The sequence below is a fragment of the Etheostoma spectabile genome, chromosome 19 (genome assembly GCF_008692095.1).
Source record: "Etheostoma spectabile isolate EspeVRDwgs_2016 chromosome 19, UIUC_Espe_1.0, whole genome shotgun sequence".
Classification (NCBI taxonomy): domain Eukaryota; kingdom Metazoa; phylum Chordata; class Actinopteri; order Perciformes; family Percidae; genus Etheostoma; species Etheostoma spectabile.
The window spans coordinates 2991754-2998904 of record NC_045751.1 but is presented as its reverse complement, the minus strand read 5'-3'; the positions used below and the strand labels follow the sequence as shown (position 1 = coordinate 2998904).

The following is a 7151-nucleotide window of genomic DNA, read 5'->3' as shown; positions in this document are numbered from 1 at the left end:
CCCCCCCCCCCAACCAATCCCTTACACTTGGTGCACTTGTGTTAGTTTTAAGGATAACAAATTTAAAAAAAATTCAGAGCACGAGTGAAAAGTGAGTGTGATATTTGCCTTTAAAACTGTTTAATTGCTTTCTTATTAGGTATATCACAACCCCTTTAATGAGAAGACTAATCAGGTTGGTTGAAAACAGCTGGTTTGTGATTCATTTCCTAAACAATTTCTTTTAACAGCCTTTTAAAAAAGCCCATACTGAGTAAATTGCATGTGTATGCCACATACTGTATTAAAGCACAAACCAAAAAAAAAACTTAGGTAGTGGCAAACAGTATCTAGAATTAGCATTGCTAAAAGGTAACTTGTTACAATAAAAATTCTGTCACTAAGTTCAAACTTTTTGCACCAAATCCATTTAATAACAGAGACTTTAAGTTGTGATATTGGAGTCTGTCAAATGATATTGCTGATATTAAGTCAGACATTACAGGTAATTAGTTTTAAGAGAAGTAATATACCTCAGCTCTGGTAACTGTGCGTCATGTGGCAACCTGTCAATCAATTTGAGCAGCTAATTACTCATTCATTAGAAACAAATGAAAATGATAAATAAAAAAGATATGATACATGTTTGCACTTAATGAATCATTAAGAGATGTCGTTCAAGAAGAAATTACCTCGCACACGGTATAAGGTACAAAAGTTGGCACTACCTCTTTACAACTTTTGACATCAGTCTAGGCTCAGTGTAAATCATTAGCATTGGAGTAGTGTTGCTCAGCATGGGCTAAAGTTCACCATCCTTCCCCTTGTGACTCAGCAAACAAGCTGGTAGAACATGAATCATGATATGTAGTCAACTATAACAAAACGCTAACAATTGGGAACTTTGTGTTCTCCGGTCATTGTGAAATGTTTCCACTGAAATCATTTAATTCCGTCTTACCTTCTTTATTTCTATTTTAAAAGCAGACGGCCTGGAGGCCAGTTTAACTTCAAATAAGACAAGCAGTTCTCACGGCACTATATTTGATCCACTACTGACAAGACAGACGGAGGAAAATAGAGACGAGTGTACAGAGACCCAGGCCTGAGCAAGCCTCGGGAGTAGAGAGCAAGCTCCGATAACAACATCAACAACAACAGAAGCGAGGCAGCATCACAGGAGGTTTCAATACAAAACATGTGTCCTGTTAGAGAAAACAAACTGTCAAAAACAACCTACCTCCAAGCAGTTAGGTTCTCACCCATCAGCACATCTTAGGGACTATAAGTGGATCTGATCAGTTTTAACTGCTGGCTCTTATGAGTCATGCAAAAAAAGCCACACTTTTATTATCTCTTTTCCTCTCTCTCCCTCAGACACACACACTCACCCTGCCTACCTCTAATGTCACCACCCTCTTTTACCCGAGAGTCATAAAGTATGCAAATGACCTCTGGTGCGTCGTAGTCACGGTAATACCACAGCCAGGAAGCACACAGGTGGTGTACATTGCACAGCATGTTCCCTTAAGCTTAGCCCTGTAGCAGAGCACATATGTCTGCTACTTGTAGTCTTGTCTGAGTCACCTGATGAGGCGAGGAGGGTGAACAGGAGCATTGCTCTACATTTCGCTGGCCTTGTTTTTGCATTCATGGGCTGTATAAGTTTGTCTCCCAGGGTCTCCTACATTACATTTTGGAATGTAGTCACCTGTTGGCTTAGTACAAATTATTCATGAGCTAATTAGTCCTTTTTTCTTTTATGTAAGGGAAGCGTCAGTGGAAGAGGTTCAAAGACATGATGGGATCATGGGAAGTGTATTTATTTACAGTGAGACAGGGCCAAGCTGAAGATGTTGATGGTGTTGATGATTAAACTGAACGTGTCATGTGGGGGACCAGCTAAGTGCAGTGACTGTTGGGTTTTATAGCAACTATATAATTTGGTAACAAGGGGGCTAAGAGTTTATTATGCTAGGTGATAAAGAATAATACCAAAGCTGCACAGTAAAGACATAATTATGCGGATTAGATGGGTGTTTAGACATGGAAAAAGGATACCTCACACTGGATATAACACATTTTATGTCTTTCAAACCAAAGCTTATTATGTTTTTAAATATCAATTCAAGTTTTGACATTTTACTGAACAAGATTTGAAAATACCAGCCAGATCTTGAAATAACAGTACAGTGTGCCAATCAGTAACTCTAAAAGTATGTCAATTTTTGTCAGGATTGTGACCAACTCTCTCCACACTCTTACAAACTTCAAGAGAAAACTTTTCCCCCCTCACTATTAGTGAAGGGTTACTGTGACTTGTTCATGAGGTGTGGGCCCATACTCTCAATTAGTTACACACCCTCACACTCATCGAACCTAGCTGAAACCTCAACTGCCCAAAAGTAATTGCTTCGACTAATGAAGTGCCTGCTGCCCGACGGTGTTAGCATGGTGGAGTACACCTGCTGTTCCCAGGTCAGTAAACCCTGTATTAGTCTAGCCATACTAATGAAAAACAAGGTGCACATTTTCAACAGCACTACCTTGTAATTTGTTTCTTGCATACCTTAAGGAACAAATGATAATGGGAACACAACCTGAACCTGGGAAGAAGGAGCTGGATGAGCATACAGTTAAGTAAAGCAAATTAGTGTAAAAACATTTAGTTTAATTCAGTGTAGAAACTAATGAATTGAATGGTTTCCATCTCTGACTAGCTCAACATCAGTACATTTACTGTCTTCAGGACCTCCGTGCAGAATAGTGGGCACATATTTTTATTATTCTGAGGCAGACATATGATATACATGATACTGGATCAAGTGTTCCTGTAGACTAGATGCAGAGCAAAATGACCCGAGACATTTGGAGCACTTTCTTTATACTCTCGACTCAAAAAAATGAGATTATTAAAATAAGGCAGAAAAGATGTTTTGAGCCAGCTTGTTCTCCATTGTACTTTACTCACCACTCCAATACTTAAACAGCACTGTTTGCTGTGTAGTAAAAATATTCCTAACCAAGCACGCTAGCCGAAGGAGTAACAAGCTCATTTGCAATCCTTGCTGGGGAAGACATGACCTGGAAAGTTTATTGACAGTGCATCAAAATTTAAGATGGCACTATTACTGGGTTAGACCCTTGTGTGCTTGCAATTCAATCTATTAAAGAAAAAACAAAACAAAATAATTAATGAACACCGATGAATACCCAAGCAAGGATAATCAATATCCCAGGCTGCTTACTGAGAGCAAGCCATATCGAGTACATCTCCCAGAGAGTCTGTGCTAGCTAGCTAGCTAGCCGGTTTCTTTCTGCCCTTACTTTCTACAAGTTCTTTCTCCCTGTTGATGAGGTGAGAAGTATCACACAGGTGCTTGTTAACAATGTTCATCCAGACAGACTGGACAGCTGATGGACACTGGGCAGGGATAAACATTCAACAGTACTATAAGGGTCACAGCCGGAGTTTCGGCTTTCGATTCTGTTATGTCTTCCTCTGAGCAGGTGAAGAGTTGTTCTAGGGAGAGGAAACCCAAAAAAGTTAAAGAAAAAAAAATAACAGCCCTCCTGGACAGATGTTGTTGCCTTTTCCTGACTGCTGGCCATGGCAAAAATTGTGTTTGTTTTGATTTCAGCCAGCACAGCCCACACAGACAGTGTGTGCAGAGGCAGAACACTTTCTATCGTTAAACTTATGCAGTCTATTTTGACATCCCCACTGTTTGGACTGCAGTGAGAACTTGGTGTGAGGAAAACAACACCTTGAAATTTGGACTCACAAGGCCATCTGTTTCAAGCAGAACTGTTCCATTACGTCTTTGACAATTCTATAAGATTCCAAAGATAAATTTTGGTAAAAAAATATAATATAATAATATTAAACATTCAAGGTTGATCAAGATGTGAATACCAGTATGAGATACTTGCTTAGAACATTTTGTTATTTATTTAGAATGTTGGACACTCTACACAATTTAAAAAAACAGCTCCATTTAACACTCTCAGGTACCAAAATTTGGCACCGTTTGATTTAACATGAATCAGTCCTCGGTAGTACCGATGTAATACAGTCTGTGTCCAAAAAAGTACTGAGTTCAGTACCCAACCCTACCCTCACTGCACTAGCTGCTCCTGCTTATTGGTCCGATTATCTACACAACGGAAAATAATCAGCTGGTGAATCCATGTGTTTTGGAGGAAGCACATGGTTGCCGAAGCCCTCCCAGGACCAACAGTGGGTGTTAACAACAACACTGGCCCTACTAAATAGAAAAAAAAGGTAAAAAATTAGATTTTTCTCCTCTTTGCATGTGGAATGCCCATGAAAAATGGGCTTGTAATCCACACCTGCTGCCCCACTGGCATACAGAACCACAAACAACAGTGACAGCATATTGATGGGGCCAAAATCAGCAATGGCATCATCTGGAGTAGCTGGTGCTGCTCCATCAACTTGGATAGCTAGACCACTCACTTGTTGGTGAAGATTTTCATCTGACTGAAAGGTTGTTAACAAGTCTTTTGGGATCCTGGGTGCAATTCTGACTAAATCTGAGTGTGTTATCAGTAGCTGTGTTGGTTAATGTTGACATGTGTTACACAGATGGCCTTGACACCTACACTGACTTGAGCAAGTATGTTTAAGGATATTTTAAATTGATGAAGAACATTCCAGTCTCTTGCTCAGTAACCCTACAATTTGATTCCTTGGTGAAATACCAAAGTAGTTTATATTTTTCAAGGATAACAGATTTAAAAATCCTCAAGGACACATTTCTAATTCATATTTCAATATATATTTTTCTGACTGTGTTTTTTTCATGAGTACTTTCACACAGAACGCAAATAGTAAGTGGCAATAAGGTATCTTCGTTTTTTTTTGGGAACAAGGTTGGTTTTTCTGAGCTGTCGCACTGCGACAATAAAGACAACCACATTGTGTTGTTTACCTGGAGGATCATACAGTACAAAAGGAGGTTGTATAGACAGTTATTACTACTTTCTACCAGCGTTTACCAGAGACACTCTTTCCGTTCTTAACTTTTGTAATAAAAGCCCTATAGATAGAAAGATAGATAGATAGAAAAAAGGAAACTCAATTTAAAAAGCTTACAGTAGAGGGGAAACAAGGCAGGACACCTCTTTTGGTGTTGAGGAGCTGCAGCATTTATTTTATTTGTACTCAAATGTAGACTCTAGCTACTGGAAATTCAATTGATATCTTTAACGCTAAATTTTAACTCTGTTCCGATCACTCTCTCTTGTTTACTCGAACCGCATCTCCAGACACTCTCTCTCTCTCTCTCTCTCTCTCTCTCGCGCTTCAGCAGCTTCCCTAGAAGGACCTCAAACTGTCCCACCGACGTGGTAGATGAGCTTGCGCGAATATTCAAACCTATTGAAAAATTGACGCAAAATTGCATTGCTGTTGGTAAGACATTTTGATGCCAAATATTTGCATGCAATTATTTCCCATTTTTTTGTTGTTTATTCATCAAGCCACCAGTGTCAAATAAGGAGTATTTGTTCTATCATCCTCTACATTGTTCCAAACTTTAACTCAAAGAAACATTTCCCAAACGTAACACATCATGCTGTTACAGTCTTCATTTTCAAAGCAGAGAAGAGACATTTGCAACAGAGATAAAAGCAGCACTAATGAGAAGTTCTGCTTTTTTATCTGTATCCCTCATGGAAATATGAACTATTCTTCACTGTGGAATTGCATGCCTGTGTTATCTGTAAATACATAATTTTCAGTCTAAAAAAAGCTAAGTTTAAACAAACAAGTGAGTCAGGTTTCATAGAGTGAGTGAGAACATGTGGCAGGGAGCATCAAGCTCTTATTTTCACAGATATGAAAACTGCATGTGGTTATTAATCTCCATACCCATTCACCTGACTGTCAGTCTCCAGAATACTTTTACAATAAACATGCATACTGTATATTGACGCTATATGTTGTTATCACACATTTCACACAAATACTAAAAATAAAAGTAAAATAAAATGATGACTGTGTAATAATACTAACGTTGCAAACTGTTTAAAAGCCAATTTACTTTAATACACTTTTCCCTGAACCTTACCCTTTTTAAGACTATTTTTTGGTACTTTATTTGACAAAACAGCTGCAGACATGAAAGGGGATAGATAGGGTGGGGGGATGACATGCAGCAAAGGGCAGCAGGTCGGCGTCAAACCTGCGCCTGCTGCGTCGAGGAGTAAACCTATATATGGGCGCCCGCTCTTCCAACTGAGCTATCTTGGTCTCCATGACGCTTATCTGAATTGTTCATACAGTGTTTTACTGAGGTGTAACCATTAGATGCACCTGTTTCTACATCTGTGTTTCTCTATCCCGAGTTCTGTTTTCAAAGCGATATTAAATTAGAGCTTCCCTTAATAAGCCTTGTGTGTTTCCAGCAGGTGAGATCTCAAGCCTGTGAGACTGGCCCTACACAAAATTTCTCTTTCCGTTTATAGGCCCAGCTTGACCATTCCACAAGTCATTATCTGTGAGAGTCACACAGATAGCATCATTTAGACTGATAGATGGCCCTGGAAAAGAGTGGCATTTTTTTCACATAACATAATTGACAAAAAAAAGGCAAATAAATAAGGGAATATGTAAAACACATCTGCCAACTGGGGGAAACTGGAGTCCTACATTTGCCCCAGCACGATAGAGCATATAGTGACTCTGCCCTGGCAAAGTGGATGTTTTCTTGGTTCTGAGTTGATTATTTTTCTTGCCTGCACCCTTGTAGTACATCTACTTTTGGTTCAGAAAAGTCAGAAAACAAATGGATCAATTTGTAACACTTTTGCAATAATACTTTAAGTAGTAAAGAACGATTTTTGTTCCAATTTTAAAGATAGAGTGACATTCATATTTTAACATTGAATGCTCAGCATCCCTTTGACTTCACTTTTGAAAAGACAAATGGGTTTTGTCTGCTGATCTTAACTGTGGGCTATATGGAATCAAACATAGAAACTAGAATAGATGTTTGCTTTAAAGAAGGTAATATCACCTTTAGTATAAGAACAAAAAAAGGTGATACCTCACACAAGATTCTACGTCATACAGTTCATTAGCTGTGAAAGGGGGCGTAGCCAAAGCATAGGGGTCGGGGGGGGGGACATTTACCATTAAAAAGGAA

The 7151-nt window shown here is 39.0% G+C and overlaps 1 protein-coding gene across 7 annotated transcripts in view; it reads right to left on the bottom strand.

Annotated features, from left to right (window-relative positions):
• The window catches only part of LOC116707246 (phospholipid-transporting ATPase ABCA1), a 198336-nt gene that overhangs the window by 153374 nt on the left and 37811 nt on the right, over positions 1-7151 (bottom strand). For 5 of the 7 annotated variants that reach the window (XM_032544515.1, XM_032544517.1, XM_032544512.1 and 2 more), the window contains exon 1: positions 1220-1390. The exons of the other annotated variants lie outside the window; for them this stretch is intronic. The gene's annotated coding sequence lies outside the window, so the exon portion shown is untranslated. Of the gene's footprint in view, positions 1-1219; positions 1391-7151 lie in introns of those variants that run through there. 7 annotated transcript variants of the gene reach the window in all.